The sequence below is a fragment of the Patella vulgata genome, chromosome 9 (genome assembly GCF_932274485.2).
Source record: "Patella vulgata chromosome 9, xgPatVulg1.2, whole genome shotgun sequence".
Lineage (NCBI taxonomy): Eukaryota > Metazoa > Mollusca > Gastropoda > Patellidae > Patella > Patella vulgata.
Window position 1 is genome coordinate 46,101,157 of NC_065887.2, and position 19,230 is coordinate 46,120,386.

Below are 19,230 nucleotides of genomic sequence, written 5' to 3' on the forward strand. Positions count from 1 at the left end.
TTAAACGACTAACCTGATCATTGTTTTCACGCGTAACGACACATTATTTGATACTAATTGAATAAAATAAAAGTACCGAGTTTTGTCACGATCATCTAGTATCTCTCTTAGCGCCTCCTATAATATTACATACAGAGTTACACCCCCTGTAAATAGGTCATGAAATTACAATATTGTGAATGACGAGTCTCCCTTCTTTAATAGGAATATCATACCAAATATGGGTCAAGTCGGTGGATCATCTTAGCCAATGAAGATCATAGGCTTTAAGAGAGAGATCAAAAATTTGTATTTGAATTGAGACTGTTTTGCACACAATTTTCTTTGATAACAAAATTATTCTGGTGGCAATCTACACAAAAACACACAACCAGACATATTTAATATTATACAGCATTACAAATGGGAGTTCAGTTTTTTGGGGAAGGAACAAGGGCTTTGTGTATTGATTAATTGATTGTATTTGATGCCTTACTGTATTTTCTTGTATCTTGATTACTTTGTCCTCACTAGACAGAAGATCAAATATTTTTTCGTTGTAGATCTCCATATATGTGATTCTTAGTAAAAATTGTTTGTTTGGTGCCTAAAAATAAAATAGTTTTCTTTGTTGGAAATGGCAATTGATACACGATCACAGAACCAGCAACTTACACACTGTTGAAATGTTGAAATAACATAATATGAATATAATTAATTCTCATTAATGCCAATTTGCTTGCTAGACTGGAGGTCGGGTGTTCGATCCCTGCATTGGCCGAGAAAGTTCATCCAGATATTCTGGCGTGGTTCCCCCTTGTCAGTGATGCAGGATGGAGGGCCTGTCAAGGACAGCTGTCTAGTCATGAGGATAGGATGAAAAACTGAGGTCCTGTGTACACATTGGCGTGCACGTAAAAGATCCCTTGACAGTTGGAATTTGATACAAGAGTAGGCCGTAGTGCGGCTGTACAGGCAAAATTTCCCTCATAGCACACTGTATGGCGTATGCCTGTCTTCATTAGCCCAGTTCGGAGCAGAACACTAGGAGATTAAAGCCCATTTCATTTTCATGCCAAATTTCTATGATGGTATGAAACAATTGACTATTTCAAAAAGAAATCATTTTATCACCATAATTCATTTTACTAAAACGAGAGATACTAACTTCATTAATGTACTCAAATATTTCATCTATTGCTAAGGCAATAAGTCCTGGAGACATGTTGTCACCTGACATTGAGTATGTTTTACCGGAACCACTTTGTCCATATGCAAATACCGTTCCTGAAAACACACAGAGGAAACAGATAAACTGAATGGTCGAAACTATTTCTTTGAAAATTAAACAGAAGATGCATTTCTGATTTCATCAAATTAAAGATACATTGTGTAAGATTTAGATAAAGAATTGGCCGTTTTTGCTTTAATAGTTCAACCAGCGGCTGCCAGGCAGGATACGCCCACATTTTCGAGAGATGGATAGAGAACAAGCTAACAAGAAAGTGATTTTTCCTACAATCAAGGGCCATAATTCAGGAAATTACAATTCGATATGCGCAAATATCGAAAGGAACTGAGATCTTTTTGTTATAAACCTTCATTTCAAGTTTCATCAAAATAGGATAAAAATTGTGACCTCTATAGGGTCCACATATTTTTACGCTATTTGAGAACGAACGGCAGCCATTTTGTCTGTCAATTTTGGGCCGATTTTCACAAAATTTGAACTCCTTAGGGTGTAATGATAGATATAATAATACGGTTTTTTAAATCGGATAAAAATTATGACCTCTATAGGGTCCACAAGCTAAAAACGTGATTTTTCGTACAATCAGGGGCCATAATTCAAAAAGTTACGGTCCGATATGCACGAATATCGAAAGGAACCGAGATCTTTGGGTTATAAACTTACATTTCAAGTTTCAACAAAATCGGATAAAAATTGTGACCCCTATAGGGTCCACAACCTTGATATACCATATTCTTACGCTATTTGGGAACGAACGGCGGCCATTTTGTCTGTCAATTTTGGGCCGATTTTCACGAAATTCGAAGTCAGTCATCCTTAGGGTGTAACGGTGATATAATAGAATGGTTTTTTAAATCGGATAAAAATTATGACTTCTATAGGGTCCACAAGCTAAAAACGTGATTATTCGTACAATCAGGGGCCATAATTCAGGAAGTTACGGTCCGATATGCATGAATATAGAAAGGAACCGAGATCTTTGGGTTATAAACTTACATTTCAAGTTTCAAAAAAATCGGAAAAAAATTGTGACCCCTATAGGGTCCACAACCTTGATATACCATATTCTTACGCTATTTGGGAACGAACGGCGGCCATTTTGTCTGTCAATTTTGGGCCGATTTTCACGAAATTCGAGCTCAGTCATCCTTAGGGTGTAACGGTGATATAATAGAACGTTTTTTTTAAATCGGATAAAAATCATGATTTCTATAGGGTCCACAAGCTAAAAACGTGATTTTTCGTACAATCAGGGGCCATAATTCAGGAAGTTACTGTCCGATATGCGCGAATATCAAAAGGAACTGAGATCTTTGGGTTACAAACTTACATTTTAAGTTTCAACAAAATCGGATCAAAATTGTGACCTCTATAGGGTCCACAAGCTAAAAACGTGATTTTTCGTACAAACAGGGGCCATAATCCATGAAGTTTCGATCCGATACATGCCAATATCGAAAGCAGCCGAGATCTTTTGGGGATACACCTATATTTCAAGTTTCGTCGAAATCGGATAAGAATTGTGACCAATTGTGGACGGACGGACGGACGGACAGGGGCGACGGCATAATACATCCACATGAAAATGTGGGCGTATAAAAATTGAGACCTCTATAGGGTCCACAAGCTAAAAACTTGATTTTTCATACAAACAGGGGCCATAATCCATGAAGTTTCGATCCGATTGCTGCCAATAGGAGATAAACCTATATTTCAAGTTTCGTCAAAATCGGATAAGAATTGTGACCTGTAGAGTGTCCACAAACAAATTGTGGACGGACATCCAGACGGACAGGGGCGACGGCATAATACGTCCACATAAAAATGTGGGCTTATAAAAATACATCATGTAAAATGAATATTGTAAATTTCATTGAAATTACATTATCAATGTTCATCAATTTGACAAGATGTGTGTATTGATTGTTTATTATCGTAATCACGGTGCTGGTAATTGAATTGAAAATAAGTCAACACCATTTCTTCAAGACCTCCAACACCAGATAATGTCACGAAATATTGAAGTGTATTAATATTAAATATTTACCGTGGAAACTGGTCATGGCAGCTTGCACAATGGGTGAACTAATCTCATCGTTTATTTCATATGTGGTTGCATTGTCATCATACACACAGTCTACAAAATAATGTAATAAATAAACAAAATTTTTCATCATGAGTTTTCTGTAACCATATTTAAAATAGTCAATAAGACAGAAAAATTTCTAATTTTTAAAATCGTTTCGATTGACTAATGGGAGGGTCAAGCTAAAAGCAACAAGCAATGCCATGTTAAAAGTCAAGTTTAAAATTCCATTCACTAATTCTCAACCTGCTGGTATAGTCTACAGTGGACAATGTATACCGGTAGTTGTTCAGATGGGACGAAAAACCAAAACCCCAATGTGTACACATAAAAGAATTCTTGACAATTGGAATTTGATAGAAGAGTAGGCTGTGGCTAAGATAAGATGTGCATCACGATTCATAGCCTACATGTATGATACGATTAATATCGAGAAATCTGCAGGTGACCTTAACATGTATGATACAATTAATATCGAGAAATCTGCAGGTGACCTTAACATGTATGATACAATTAATATCGAGAAATCTGCAGGTGACCTTAACATGTATGATACGATTAATATCGAGAAATCTGCAGGTGACCTTAACATGTATGATACAATTAATATCGAGAAATCTGCTGGTGACCTTAACATGTATGTTTTATAGAACATACATGTACACTTACCAAACGTATACAGCGGTGAAGTTTCGCCCCTCTGATATACTTTTTTTTGTCGTGCGTTCCACATACAAATTCTTCAATTTTGTCTTTCTCTGTAAATTAAATAAAACAATAATATACTATTCAAAAAAAGTAGGGGATATTTGATTTTTAAGTGTTATTAAAGTCACCTAATGAAACTGACGAAGAAACAAATGACAAAATGAAATGAAGTTCACATTCATCGATTTATTCCAAATGATCGTTAGACTAAGTAAGGCACAGACTGACCATTATAAGGGTAAAATGATACCCGGGGTCAAACAGCAAAGTTACCACAGCATCACAACCAAATCAGTAACGGGTAAATCCTCCTTTGTTTGCCAAACAAGCATTGATCCAACGTGGCATACACCTAATGAGACGTCTAAGGTCATTTTGGTCCAGATTGTCCCATTCCTGTTGCAACGCAGCAGCAAGTTCTTGGACATTGGCAGGACGTTGTTGACGTTGACGTAACCTCTGTCCAAGCATGTCCCAGACATGCTTGATGGGGGAGAGGTCGGGACTCAGTGCTGGCCAAGGTAATGTGGTGATGTTCTGTTGTTGGAGGTAACCTGTAACGATCCTGGCCCTGTGACATCTTGCGTTGTCATCCTGGAAGATGAAACGGCGGCCATGACGTCGTGCGAACGGCACAACATGGACTGCCAAGATGTTGTCCCGGTAGTACTGGCCTGTAACACGCCCTGCAACAACATGTAAAGCCGTTCTTCCAGCAACAGTGATGCCTCCCCACACCATAACAGAACCACCCCCAAATCGATCATGTCTGATGACGTTAACGTCTTGGAAGCGCTCGTTTCGACGACGCCACACCCTCCTACGTCTGTCCAAAAAATCAACAGTGAACCTCGACTCATCTGAAAACATCACATTGCTCCAGCGTCGATTATCCCAGTGTTGACGATCCCTACACCAACGACGTCTTGCCTGAATGTGATGATCTCTCAAACAAGGGATCACGCGAGGACGTCGGGCGCGAAGGTGACCCCTATGCAGTCGATTCCGAATCGTCTGGCCACTCACTCTCACACCAGTGTCTGTTTGAAGACGAGCGCTGATCTGATTTGCTGTGATGACACGATTTCTCAAGGCCAAGGTACGGATAAATCGATCCTGGGCTTGAGTTGTCGCCCTTGGTCGACCTGAGCGTGGTCTGTACTGTACAGATTGTGTATCACGGTATCTGGACCATAGCCTGCTTATGACAGACTGAGAAACATTCATCGTCCGCGCCACAACCGCCTGTGTTGTGCCGATCTGTAGCATGCCAAGGGCACGTAACCTTTCATTTTGGGTAAGCCGACGCATATCAAAATTTGTTTTCTGGTCACTAAAACAATTAAACTGATGTTTCCACCCTGGAATTCAATGCCACAATGACTGTAACATTCAAAGTCAGAGTCGTGCAAATCTTGGGTTGGACCCCCATGATGACCCCAAGCATCACCTGCATTCCATGCGGTAGCTATTGGTGCGTTTGGGTGTCACATGTAACTGGAAATGTTTCTTCTGTTAGGTTCTATAGTGACTTTTTTCGTAGTCATTTGCATATTTTAGTATTATGCCCCCAAAATCAAATATCCCCTACTTTTTTTGAATAGTATATATCTGACTGTCATTTGTAATCAATCCCCAGTAAACTACTATATTGTGATAGTTGAATCTCTTAAAGGGATAACAGTTTGAAGATTAAAAGATTAGAACTAAACTAATAGAACTAATGAAAATAAAGAAACATTTTGAAATAAAATTTCACAAATCCATTCTAAGAATAATATGTCAGCAAGCCTGGACAATAACATCTGTCGCAGACTTTGTCAAGTACAAATTATCACACAAAAGGATGGAAACTGTCACAGATATTGTCAGACACAAATTATCACATAACGTGAGAGAGAGTGAGAAATGGGGTTTAACGTCCACTCGACTAACATATGGTTCAATTTTATTTCAATAATTCGCTTGCGCGTAGGGGTCTTTAACAGTGGGAGGAAACCGGAGGACCCGGAGCAAACCCACGAGGTTGGACAGGCGACCTTACTTCTTGTCACGTACAACCGGGGATTCGAAACCAAGCCAGTGGCCTCAGTGACAGGCTTTAAAATACAGCGCGCACACACTAACCATTCAGCCATCCAACTCCCCCATCACATAACGTATAATATCATAATTAACAAGTGGATGTCATGCAAGATACACCCACATTTTGCAAGAGATGGCCAGAACGCGCAAATCAAATAGAAATGAGATCTTTTATAGATAAAATTATATCTCAAGTTTCGTAAAAATTGGATAAAAATTGTGACCTGTGATGGACGGACAGGGACGATAACAATTTACGTCCACATGAAAATGTGGGCATATAACCAGTGGCTGCCAGGCAGGATACGCCCACATTTTCGAGAGATGGATAGAGAACAAGCTAAAAAGAAAGCGATTTTTCGTACAATCAGGGGCCATAATTCAGGAAGTTACGGTCCGATATGCACGAATATCGAAAGGAACCGAGATCTTTGGGTTATAAACTTACATTTCAAGTTTCAACAAAATCGGATAAAAATTGTGACCTCTATAGGGTCCACAACCTTGATATACCACAATCTTGATATACCATATTTTTACGCTATTTGAGAACGAACGGCGGCCATTTTGTCTGTCAATTTTGGGCCGATTTTCATGAAATTCAAACTCATTCATCCTTAGGGTCTAACGGTGATATAATAATAGGTTTTTTTAAATCGGATAAAAATTATGACCTCTATAGGGTCCACAAGCTAAAAACGCGATTTTTCGTACAATCAGGGGCCATAATTCCGGAAGTTACGGTCCGATATGCGCGAATATCGACAGGAACCGAGATCTTTGGGTTATAAACTTACATTTCAAGTTTCAACAAAATCGGATAAAAATTGTGACCTCTATAGGGTCCACAACCTTGATATACCATATTTTTACGCTATTTGAGAACGAACGGCGGCCATTTTGTCTGTCAATTTTGGGCCGATTTTCATGAAATTCGAATTTATTCATCCTTAGGGTGTAACGGTGCTATAATAATACGGTTTTTCAAATCGGATAAAAATTATTACCTCTATAGGGTGCACAAGCTAAAAACATGATTTATCGTACAATCAGGGGCCATAATTCAGGAAGTTACGGTCCAATATGAGCGAATATAGAAAGGAACTGAAATCTTTGGGTTATAAACTTACATTTCAAGTTTCAACAAAATCGGATAAAAATTGTGACAGGGGCGACGGCATAATACGTCCCCATGAAAATGTGGGCGTATAAAAAATGATAATTTGTATCTGCCAAAGTCTTCAGACTTGTACATGTATGTCAGGAAGGTAGAACTTGTTGCTTTACATACTTTTGTAGCAATGGTCTAATTCTTACTGCTACTTTGACTGAATCCATTTTGCTACTGGTTCTGTAATAAAGAATAAAGATACAATTTTAGCTTTCAATTTGATCGCATCTACAGATTGGTATTGTTTCAATTTTTATTGTCAATTTTTTTATATTTCAATTTGAGGGCAAGTTTTTTGCTGTCAGGCCAGCTTTTATGCCATGTACATCTATAAATTGGATCTAAATGTTTGATGACAATTGACATCCTCCAGAATCACAGTGTACCGTACTAGATAGAAGACTGAAATCAGCCAATAGAATACAACCTCATTGCGTTGATTATCGCTATTTCTGCATATGGACAAAACAGTCAAGTACCGTATGCGACATTTTTAAATTGGAATTACTGGAGGGCAAATAGCAACGAAGGGGGACAAAAGTGGGTTTGTAAAATCGATTTGGTCAATTGGTGCAAATTGTGCGCTAACACAGTAACTGACACAAACTAATCAAACTGATGAAAACTCGTGGAACATATAAATGACAAATTAAAGAGAATACAAAACAAGACTTAAGCATAAATACAATTTAACTCTCCTTAATTTAAGACAATTTGAATGTAGAATTACTTTTGCAATACTAATAGGCCTAAATTATAAATAAGTTATTAGGCTAAAGTGAGAGTCTTTTTACGGGAGCTTTTTTCTCATTTTTGAAATTGGGAGTTTTTTTTATGGCTCTCGCAGCATTTCGTGAACCTTTCCGTGGTGGAGACGAGTGCCGTTGTAAATGTAAGTAGGAGTGTCAATCTTCAAGTGCTATTTCCTTGACATTTTGATACACTTTTTATTTCACTCTGATTTCTCCACAAAATAAAATAAATAGATCTACAGCTTTCAAATTAACTAATTCTCCGATCATCTCCGAGAATAAATTCTGAAACTATAGTACAATGTCAAATTTAAAGTCTTTTTGATACATTCAATATCTCTACTGTCTATTCCAAGAGATACTCTGACTCTCAAATTCCTTGCCATTTCTTCAGTTTTTAATTTCAACGGCCAAAAATTGGTGACATACCTGAAATTGTCATCCCGTTGCTCGCTACGTCGAGCCCTAACGCCTAAAAGTTCGAAAAGATCCACTCTCCTCTTGAAAATTTCACATATTTCGACATTGTTTCTTTCTCATGTGAAATCCAGATGACTTAAATAGAGGAACTCTGTCACTGTCAGTAATGAATGTTATTGTTATATCATTACCACACAAATTATGTTGTTTTATCAAATTTTTGTCAAGTTTTGAGCAGAGAATTTCATCTGCACTGTTTATCTGCTACAAAGACTGCACATCACGTCCTGTTAAATGTTCATAATCTTGCATCGTTGAGTAATTCAACCAATTGCTGTTTTAAAGGCAAGTAGAGAAAGTAGTTTCCATTTTTCAAAGCCTGTTCAATTAAACATTCTTCACTACAACTGCCGCACAATCTTCTGGAATTATCCTTTCCCAAATAAAATAAATATTCCAGGCAGTAGAAATGGATCTGAAATCAATACCAAGAGAATAAATATTAAAATAAGAGTAAGAAATTTATTAATTAAAGACTGTGGGGGTGATCCCTTGTAAACTACAATATTGTGAAAGTTGAATCTGTAAAAGGAATATCAGTCCATTCAGTATCTACATAGATATGATCGATTCAAAATTCCATAATCTATGATGCTCCCTGTGTTGTGTAACAATGATAATGATGGTGTAAAAAAGGTATCTTGTTTTGTATTATATCACTCAGGGAAAGTTAAGATGCTTTACGTAAGATTTAGATAAAGGGCTGACAGTTCTCGCAATAATAGTTTAAAAAAAGGGAATGTGTTGAAAATGTCAGTTGAATCGGTTCTCGTACACGCGACGAGTTGCATCGGAAGATGGCTGAAGAGCGAGAGGAAAAATGTTTAAAAATTCATTTTTCTTTATTCTGTTCTTGAAGACACTACCCAAAAATAAAAGAAACGAATAGTTGTAACAATTGACTGTTCCCAAATGCCCCGTTATTCGTATTAGGAATGTCCATGATATTCATATTTTAACCTGAAATTCAAAAGAAAATGAACTAACGTCGGACGCCATCATGGAAATCGAATCATCAATCCGGCATAAGTCACATGTCAGGGGGTTAGTTTGTAAATTAAGTTAAGATCGTGCCTTATTTCTATGCTGTTGCCCATTTCACTTAGCAATAATACTAAACGAAAATTAAAAAATGGTTTCGGTTGTAGTTCTTCTATGAATTTAGAGTTTGCGTTTATTCTATAGTTAGTTGTTAAAGAGAGAATGTCACCTAGATGCCTCTGTGGAGATGGGCGTGTATCAAAATGGCGTTAGGGTTACGAATAATGATACAAAATTACTATCGTCACGTGAACCCTTTTGAAGCGCGCAGGTCTTTTTTACGCGATCAACGTGGAGATCAGACGAAATTGGGCGCTTTTTTACAATTCACGGAGAAACAGTAAGAAAATGAGTGTGAAATCGGATTTTATCTAAAAATGCTGAATTAGAAGAAACATTTGATAATGAGACGTGGGATATTTCTCGAAGGAAATTTCAATATTTCAAAATGGCCGGTGGTGGTAAACAGCAAAGGTGGGACAGTCTAGCCTAGAGACACAAATCATACTGAAAAAGACACAGTTCTGTAGACTACCTTGCGAAAATTATAAAATTTAGTGGAAAGTCATTTTTTTCTTAATAGTCCCTAACTAAATCTAGATAGCGGTTGCCTAAATGTATTAATAGAATAATAAGTTAGTAGGCTTTAAAATTGAAGTAGGCCTAGAACTAGAACTGTTCTCATTTCGATCACTGTGTACGCCGAGGCCTAGAACTAGCCGAGACGAGAAAGTTCATCAGCTAATATAAACAGGAAAACAAGTGAGTGGTAAAAAATATTTATATAGTTCAGAAAGTGAGAATGAGACAGAGACAAGAAAAAAGTAAGTAGGCCTTTTTTTTTTTTAGATGAGTGCTCAGGAATATGTCTATTACTATTAGTATTAGCCTATTGTCTAGACCACACCTCATATAAAAAATAATATGCCCTTTATTTATTAGGCCTAGCTAATAGGCCTAGACTACAGTACATAGAAATGGTTCCACAATAGTGGATAGTTCTGAGGAATTCCTTTGAGCAAGTTTGATGAAAGTTACTGGCCTATAATTCCATTAATTTTTAATTCGACTAACCCTAAACTGTACAGCACATAGCTTTACATAATATAATAAACAATTTCCCAATGAAATAAAGGTAAAACTTACCACATTAGTACATAAATTTAATAAAATCTACAGCTACGCAATATTTATGTTGTTTTCAAAATGGATGTAATGGTCAGTGTATCCATTCAGATTTATGGCAAAGAATTGTTTTATTGATCAAATTTCTTTGTTGTTGTACTTTTAATAAGCGTCCGATACTTAGGTAACTAGAATTTGTTAATGATGTCATGAAATATCATCCCCAATTTGGTGTACTGTAGGAACCATGTTAGACGGAGAGATACAATTTCTGTTTGGCAATTAACGAGAACAAATTGCAAAAGAATTTATTTCACTGGAATCTAGTAAAGGGATGTCTTAAGGACTTCCAACTCAAAATTGTCCGCTGAAACCCTGTAGCGTTTTTCATAATTAGCATAAATCCAAGATGGCCGCCAATTGGACTTTCTGTCCTCCATGTCTTGGAAACGACTCGTATTAGAGCATATAAATGTATATCATTAGATACAAAAGTGATACCAACGAATCGGAAAAAAGGTTATCACGACGCCAGCAGGTCATGGTGTGATGTCATGACGGCATTGTGACGTAATGACGTCACTCTGACGTTATTTTGACGTCAAAACACTTAGTCGGACAGCACTATATGGCTGAACCGGGAAATTGTATACAAAGTTTTTTTATGATTGATTTTAGTAGCCTGTGGTGTACTCTTTAAGAATCTGCCGGTTGAACCTGGGTCACCCTTGAGCGTTTTGAGAAATTCAAGATGGCGCCCAAGATGGCCGTCATTTCAAATAATCCCCTATAACCCCCATATTATTTTGTCTAGTATGATAATTTTGGTATCTAACCGTATGTTTTGGGGCCAAGGAATACACTGAAATCATCCATTATGATAGTAAAATGCAAAATGCCAGACAATATGACCCTTTAACTTCATAGCGGCGGTTTAGACAATAATTATTTCACCAAACCAAACTATATATTTACAACCTGCGACAGCACAGGTGCCAAATACAATACATTCTAGGTGCAGCTACCAGTGGCGGCGCCAGGGGGGGGGGGGGGCAAATCTGGTTTGCCCCCCCCCCCCAATAATTTTAGAAAATAAAAAAAAGTATTTGTGATAAGTTTCGGTAATTAATACCTTCTACAGTGATTAAATCCCACATACCCACTCAGTCATAGACTTGCATGTTATAGAGCCCGCCGAGTGATTTCTTACCAAGCCCATCCTGCTGTAAACATACTATATACTATTCCAAAAAAGTAGGGGATATTTGATTTTTAAGTGTTATTAAAGTCACCTAATGATACTGACGAAGAAACAAATGACAAAATGAAATGAAGTTCACATTCATCGATTTATTCCAAATGATGGTTAGACTAAGTAAGGCACAGACTGACCATTATAAGGGTAAAATGATACCCGGGGTCAAACAGCAAAGTTACCACAGCATCACAACCAAGTCAGTAACGGGTAATTCCTCCTCTGTTTGCCAAACAAGCATTGATCCGTCGTGGCATACTCCTAATGAGACGTCTAAGGTCATTTTGGTCCAGATTGTCCCATTCCTGTTGCAACGCAGCAGCAAGTTCTTGGACATTGGCAGGACGTTGTTGACGTTGACGTAACCTCTGTCCAAGCATGTCCCAGACATGCTCGATGGGGGAGAGGTCGGGACTCAGTGCTGGCCAAGGTAATGTGGTGATGTTCTGTTGTTGGAGGTAACCTGTAACGATTCTGGCCCTGTGACATCTTGCGTTGTCATCATGACGTCGTGCGAACGGCACAACATGGACTGCCAAGATGTTGTCCCGGTAGTACTGGCCTGTAACACGCCCTGCAACAACATGTAAAGCCGTTCTTCCAGCAACAGTGATGCCTCCCCACACCATAACAGAACCACCCCCAAATCGATCATGTCTGATGACGTTAACGTCTTGGAAGCGCTCGTTTCGACGACGCCACACCCTCCTACGTCTGTCCAAAAAATCAACAGTGAACCTTGACTCATCTGAAAACATTACATTGCTCCAGCGTCGATTATCCCAGTGTTGACGATCCCTACACCAACGACGTCTTGCCTGAATGTGATGATCTCTCAAACAAGGGATCACGCGAGGACGTCGGGCGCGAAGGTGACCCCTATGCAGTCGATTCCGAATCGTCTGGCCACTCACTCTCACACCAGTGTCTGTTTGAAGACGAGCGCTGATCTGATTTGCTGTGATGACACGATTTCTCAAGGCCAAGGTACGGATAAATTGATCCTGGGCTTGAGTTGTCGCCCTTGGTCGACCTGAGCGTGGTCTGTCCTGTACAGATTGTGTATCACGGTATCTGGACCATAGCCTGCTTATGACAGACTGAGAAACATTCATCGTCCGCGCCACAACCGCCTGTGTTGTGCCGATCTGTAGCATGCCAAGGGCACGTAACCTTTCATTTTGGGTAAGCCGACGCATATCAAAATTTGTTTTCTGGTCACTAAAACAATTAAACTGATGTTTCCACCCTGGAATTCAATGCCACAATGACTGTAACATTCAAAGTCAGAGTCATGCAAATCTTGGGTTGGACCCCCATGATGATCCCAAGCATCACCTGCATTCCATGCGGTAGCTATTGGTGCGTTTGGGCGTCACATGTAACTGGAAATGTTTCTTCTGTTAGGTTCTATAGTGACTTTTTTCGTAGTCATTTGCATATTTTAGTATTATGCCCCCAAAATCAAATATCCCCTACTTTTTTTGAATAGTAAATAAACAACAACACATGAATCACTTAAGAACTGCTTTTCATGATCCTCAAAGTTTTTGAGTATATGTTCAACGTACGCGGCTAGAATATGCATTCACTTGATACACGCACTCCGTTCGTTTGACACCCCCCTCTCTGTTCGGATAAGCAGGTTATTTGGCGACGAACAGTATCTGGTCAGCTCTATTTGTATCGACGACCAGTATCTGAAATATTGCCAGGCTGCATTTCCCGCAGTCTATTACACAAAATATTGTAGCGAAAATATTCATTTACTTTGATTCACTCACTCCGTCTGTTTGACACTTTCCTCTCTGGTCGGATAAACTAGTGATCTGGCGACAGGCAGTATCTGGTAAGCTCTATATATCTCGATGATCAGTGCCTGAAATACTGCCAGACTGCATTTCGGGCAGTTTACTTTTCAAATTTTCGGGGGCTTCGTTGAGGTTCGCAAGTCCGTTCATTGGACACTTTCCTCTCTGGGGTCGGATAGATTAGTGATCGGACAACAGGCGTATGGTATCAGACCAGCTCGATTTATCTCGATAATATGTGCCAGAATACTGTCAGACAGCATTTCCGAGAGTCTATTTTTCAAAATTTTCTTGGAGAGGTCACCCATACCCCCCACAAGGACTCGCTACTTTGTTGATCCCTAGGGGACTTCGTTGAGGTTTGCAAGTCCGTTCGTTTGACACTTTGTTCTCTGGTCGGATAAACTAGTGATCAGGCGACGGACAGTATCTGGTAAGATCTATTTATCTCGACGATCGGTGCCTGACTGAATACACAGTCAGCATTTCCGGCAGTCTCTTTTTCAAAATTTTCTGGGGAAGGTCACCCATACCCTCCGTAAGGACTCCCTACTTTGGCGCTCGTGAGTGGGCTTCGTGGAGGTTCGCAAGTCCGTTCGTTTGAGACTTTATCTCAACGATCTGTGCCTGAAATACTGGCAGCCTGTTTTTCAAAAGTTTCTGGGGGAGGCCCACCTACCCCTAGTTGAAGCTCGTGAACTTGCCCCCTTAACCTTAGATTTTGCCCCAGCTTTGTCCCTCCAACCACTGGTGGCTGGCGCCGCGACTGGCAGCTACAAGAGCAAACGTACTATTTTGGGCGTCACTCGTGCATCCGCATTTGATGAGCCACAGGAGCAATGTTCTCAATACAAAAATTGCATTAAATGGGTAATTAGATAAAATGTACACAAACAATGGTAACCATATCTTATCTAAAATTATTTACCATTAGGCCCATGTAATTAAACCAAAATTGAATATGTGACCTACAGAAAGAAATAATTAGTAACAAAAAAAAATAACCAAAATTACCATTCCACTGTAGTACTACTGGCAGTAGGCCTACCACTGCCACTTTTCTTTTGTTTTAACTTAGCTGTCTGTGTTAGTGTTAGCATGATTTTAAAAATATCTTGATTCCTTGTGACGTACGTGCGTTCCTCATTATGAGAGTTTTTGTCAATATTGTTTCATTTAAGATTCTATAGTATTTCTACATTAGGAATACAGAGAGGGGGGGGGGGGCGTAAAAAGTGAGTTTTGCATAACGACAAAAAATTGGTACGGTATCGATTTAATCATGCCCCCCATGGCGATTATCCTCTCCAATGTACGCGATTTTTTTCTCCCGTGATTCCGTAAATCGGCTTTTACATTTATTCGAGAGAGTGTTCCATGTAAGTCAGAATCGTGGAGACATATTCCGATCTTGAAATTAAAGTTCCAGGTTGTGTTGCATTTGAAGTATTGTATTAGATGCGGTACGTACGCGCGCAGGCAAACGAAAATGTCAGCCATTGCTGCCGTAAATTGGTCGCTATTTGTTTACTTTATCGCTACGCATTTTAAGAGTATTTGGAACACGTGCCAATATATCCGCTTTATTAACTCTAAAATAGGTTGAAAAGAATTTGAGAAAAAATCTCTTAGCTAAATTACACCTTACAATATCCCAAATCGATGTTAATAACCGAAAGTCGCAATCATTATTGTTTGGACTAAGACTAGTAATTATATGGACTCAGACTAGCAATTATTTGCCCTTTGACTTCAATGTTAAATGACTGTAACATCACAGGCTGTAGCTTTTTGCTCAACAATCCGTTGGTTCCAATCTTTATAGGCACAATGGGGACAACATTTGGCAATCTCCTCATCATAATTTTGTAGGGGGTTGACCGTTTAGATTTTTTGCTACACGGATTTGAAGTTGACAGGGGTGAAAATCTCACTTCCGACACAATGATTGCTCTGCAGAAAGACACTTTACACCCCCTATCCCTCCGCTGTAATATCATCAGTATTACCCAAAACTGCTATGAAATTGCAAATTTGATCCCTTTTCTCCAATTCTAGACCAAAAAGTCAACCCAAAAATGCAGGAAGAGGGGAGAAAAAAATTAAGGGAAAAATTGTCTATTTATAACTCGCACTACGTTACTAGTCTTAGTCCTATATACCTCACATGTTTCTGCAGTTTAAACAAATCTGTTGTTATCTAATAAACAAACATATATGCAATTCCCTGGCCAAAGAATATGAAAATCTATGCATTTTCAGATGAGCTGTGCGGCATTCTGCAAACACTATAATACATCAGAAAACTGCGGAATTTCAGACAGAAATTTAAAAGCACATGAATTATGAATTCCACAGAACATTTTTATTTTTGAACATAAATGCATTCTGTAAAAAGATGAGATAAATTCAATATAAATCAAACACGAATATACTTTAAAACAGTAATCATGATGCAATATTAGACTTTTTAACACTTTCATCGAAAACCACACAGTTTTTCTCTGTTAACGTAGTTTCAAGTGCCAAATTGTGGTCAAATCTAAAATGTTGAAACATGCAGTGCCTATCAATTTTAAAATATCTCCTATATAGCTGTATTTCCATAGGATAAGTAAGTTGAAATAATCTGATTATGTAACACTACAACAGCTTTTTCATCCCTACCCCCCAGTTTGGAATCTGATAATTTAAAAGCACATGAATTTTGAATTCCACAGAACATTTTTATTTTTGAACATAAATGCATTCTTCAAAAAGATGAGATGAATTCAATATAAATCAAACACGAAAATACTTTAAACAGTAATCATGATGCAATATTAGACTTTTAACACTTTCATCGAAAACCACACAGTTTTTCTCTGTTAACATAGTTTCAAGTGCCAAATTGTGGTCAAATCTAAAATGTTGAAACATGCAGTGCCTATGAATTTCAAAATATCTCCTATATAGCTGTATTTCCACAGGATAAGTAAGTTGAAATAATCTGATTATGTAACACTACAACAGTTTTTTCATCCCCACCCCCCAGTATGGAATCTGATACATTGCTGACCAATCATAGGTCGCCCCGTTCACTCGGGCCTGTCAAATGATTTACAATGGCGATGGTGCCTACAACTTTCCTGACCAAGAGATATGCACAACCGTCGATCAACACACAAACCATTAATGTTATCATCCAATATGAGAGGCCATGATAAACACACAAGCTTCCTTTTCAAGCTCGGAAATTAAGTCATCACCAAAAAGCAAAGTTTACAGAGGTCCTCGGGGCTGGAACCCAAACTGATTACGATTTGCCCTCCACTTTCACCACAGGTGTCATAGAGATCAGGGATGAAATTGATATGCATCATCGTTCTCCTAAAGCCAGTCCAGGAAGAGATCAGGTTTTGAGATGTAGACCTGAAATGTTAAATTTGGATGAGAATGAGAATTCTGGGGCGAATACTATCCAGGGAAATGGTCATTGACATCCAGAAAATGGTCAAAATGTGGAATTCTGTCATTCAGTTAAATGTCAAGGGGAGAAGACAGGCCTGTGCAGTACCAAATTTCCAGCCCATTACTATTAGTGAGCAGAAGTGGGGATGAGGTTGGATGTACTTCTTAAAGTGTATGAAATGCACATTTATCTCACCTGTTTTGCTTCTTTTTTTTTTAATACTTGTGTTGAGGTCAATCATTCCACTCTATGAAACATTGCCCTGGCACCTGAAATGATAGGAGGCTGGGGATAAATATGCAATAAAAAACAGTGAGAAAATAAGAAAAAAATATGGTTTCAACTGGAAATAGAAATAAACCTCTTTATTTCTCGCGAACAGCCCGTCACTGGCCCTCCAAAGAGAAACCAGTTAACAATCAGTAAAAAAGTAAACCTTGAGTGTCACTTAAGTCTAAGCCAATCTCAAAGGTAGATGCCATGTTTTGAGGTTCGGTCTAAATATTAAGGCCAACTGCATGTTTGGTCAAAAGTCACACAGGTGTGAATTTTGGAGTGTACATGTTAACATTTCATTGTATGATGTCAAAAACATGTTAGGTCTAAATGTTAAGGCCAACTGCAGACTTGGTTCAAGGTCACAACATGTAAATAGGGTTAGGGCACATGATTTTTTGACACAATTGTGGGCTTGGGTTAGGGTCAGAACTAGGTCTTGGCTTAGGCCTAGGCTACATGCTTTTTGACAAGATTGTGGGTTAGGGTAACGGTAAGGACTGGGTCTTGGGTTAGGGTTAGGGTCAGTCTTGTTTACATCTCGTGACTTTAGACCAAATCTGGAGTTGAGTTGGCCTTAATATTTAGACCTAACCATGTTTTGATATCATTGTGAACAAAATGTTACACATTTACAACCCAAAATTCACACTCAACCAACGGATACCCCCAATCATGGCTATTTTGATACCAAATAGTCAAAAAACTTACTGCTGGGCAATAAAAAAGCAGTATTCTTACCATTTCTGACACTTTCCATTCAAAACTTCAGGAAATAAGCCGTTGAAAAAATATCAACATCCCGAGTCGGCCATGCTTCTTTATATCATATATACCTCACATGTTTCTGCAGTTTAAACAAATCTGTTGTTATCTAATAAACAAACATATATGCAATTCCCTGGCCAAAGAATATGAAAATCTATGCATTTTCAGATGAGCTGTGCGGCATTCTGCAAACACTATAATACATCAGAAAACTGCGGAATTTCAGACAGAAATTTAAAAGCACATGAATTTTGAATTCCACAGAACATTTTTATTTTTGAACATAAATGCATTCTGTAAAAAGATGAGATAAATTCAATATAAATCAAACACGAAAATACTTTAAAACAGTAATCATGATGCAATATTAGACTTTTTAACACTTTCATCGAAAACCACACAGTTTTTCTCTATTAACGTAGTTTCAAGTGCCAAATTGTGGTCAAATCTAAAATGTTGAAACATGCAGTGCCTATCAATTTTAAAATATCTCCTATATAGCTGTATTTCCATAGGATAAGTAAGTTGAAATAATCTGATTATGTAACACTACAACAGCTTTTTCATCCCTACCCCCCAGTTTGGAATCTGATAATTTAAAAGCACATGAATTTTGAATTCCACAGAACATTTTTATTTTTGAACATAAATGCATTCTTCAAAAAGATGAGATGAATTCAATATAAATCAAACACGAAAATACTTTAAAACAGTAATCATGATGCAATATTAGACTTTTAACACTTTCATCGAAAACCACACAGTTTTTCTCTGTTAACATAGTTTCAAGTGCCAAATTGTGGTCAAATCTAAAATGTTGAAACATGCAGTGCCTATGAATTTCAAAATATCTCCTATATAGCTGTATTTCCACAGGATAAGTAAGTTGAAATAATCTGATTATGTAACACTACAACAGTTTTTTCATCCCCACCCCCCGGTATGGAATCTGATACATTGCTGACCAATCATAGGTCGCCCCGTTCACTC

General features: G+C 38.2%; 2 long non-coding RNA genes across 2 annotated transcripts in view; both read right to left on the reverse strand.

The window, feature by feature from the left end:
• Positions 1-15,264, reverse strand: part of LOC126832573 (uncharacterized) — a 79,481-nt gene extending 64,217 nt beyond the window's left edge. The window contains exons 1-7 of the long non-coding RNA XR_008789324.1: positions 14,760-15,264; positions 8,463-8,928; positions 7,402-7,461; positions 3,987-4,075; positions 3,279-3,368; positions 1,148-1,266; positions 476-586 (exon numbers count right to left, since the gene is read on the reverse strand). This is a non-coding gene — a long non-coding RNA (uncharacterized LOC126832573). The remainder of the gene's footprint in view (positions 1-475; positions 587-1,147; positions 1,267-3,278; positions 3,369-3,986; positions 4,076-7,401; positions 7,462-8,462; positions 8,929-14,759) is intronic.
• Positions 15,265-16,118: 854 nt separating this feature from the next.
• Positions 16,119-19,223, reverse strand: LOC126832569 (uncharacterized). Its single transcript, XR_007684769.2, has 3 exons — positions 18,214-19,223; positions 17,392-17,465; positions 16,119-17,156 (listed from the first exon to the last, which is right to left on the reverse strand). It is a non-coding gene; the product is annotated as an uncharacterized LOC126832569 (long non-coding RNA).
• Between the last annotated feature and the right edge of the window lie 7 nt (positions 19,224-19,230).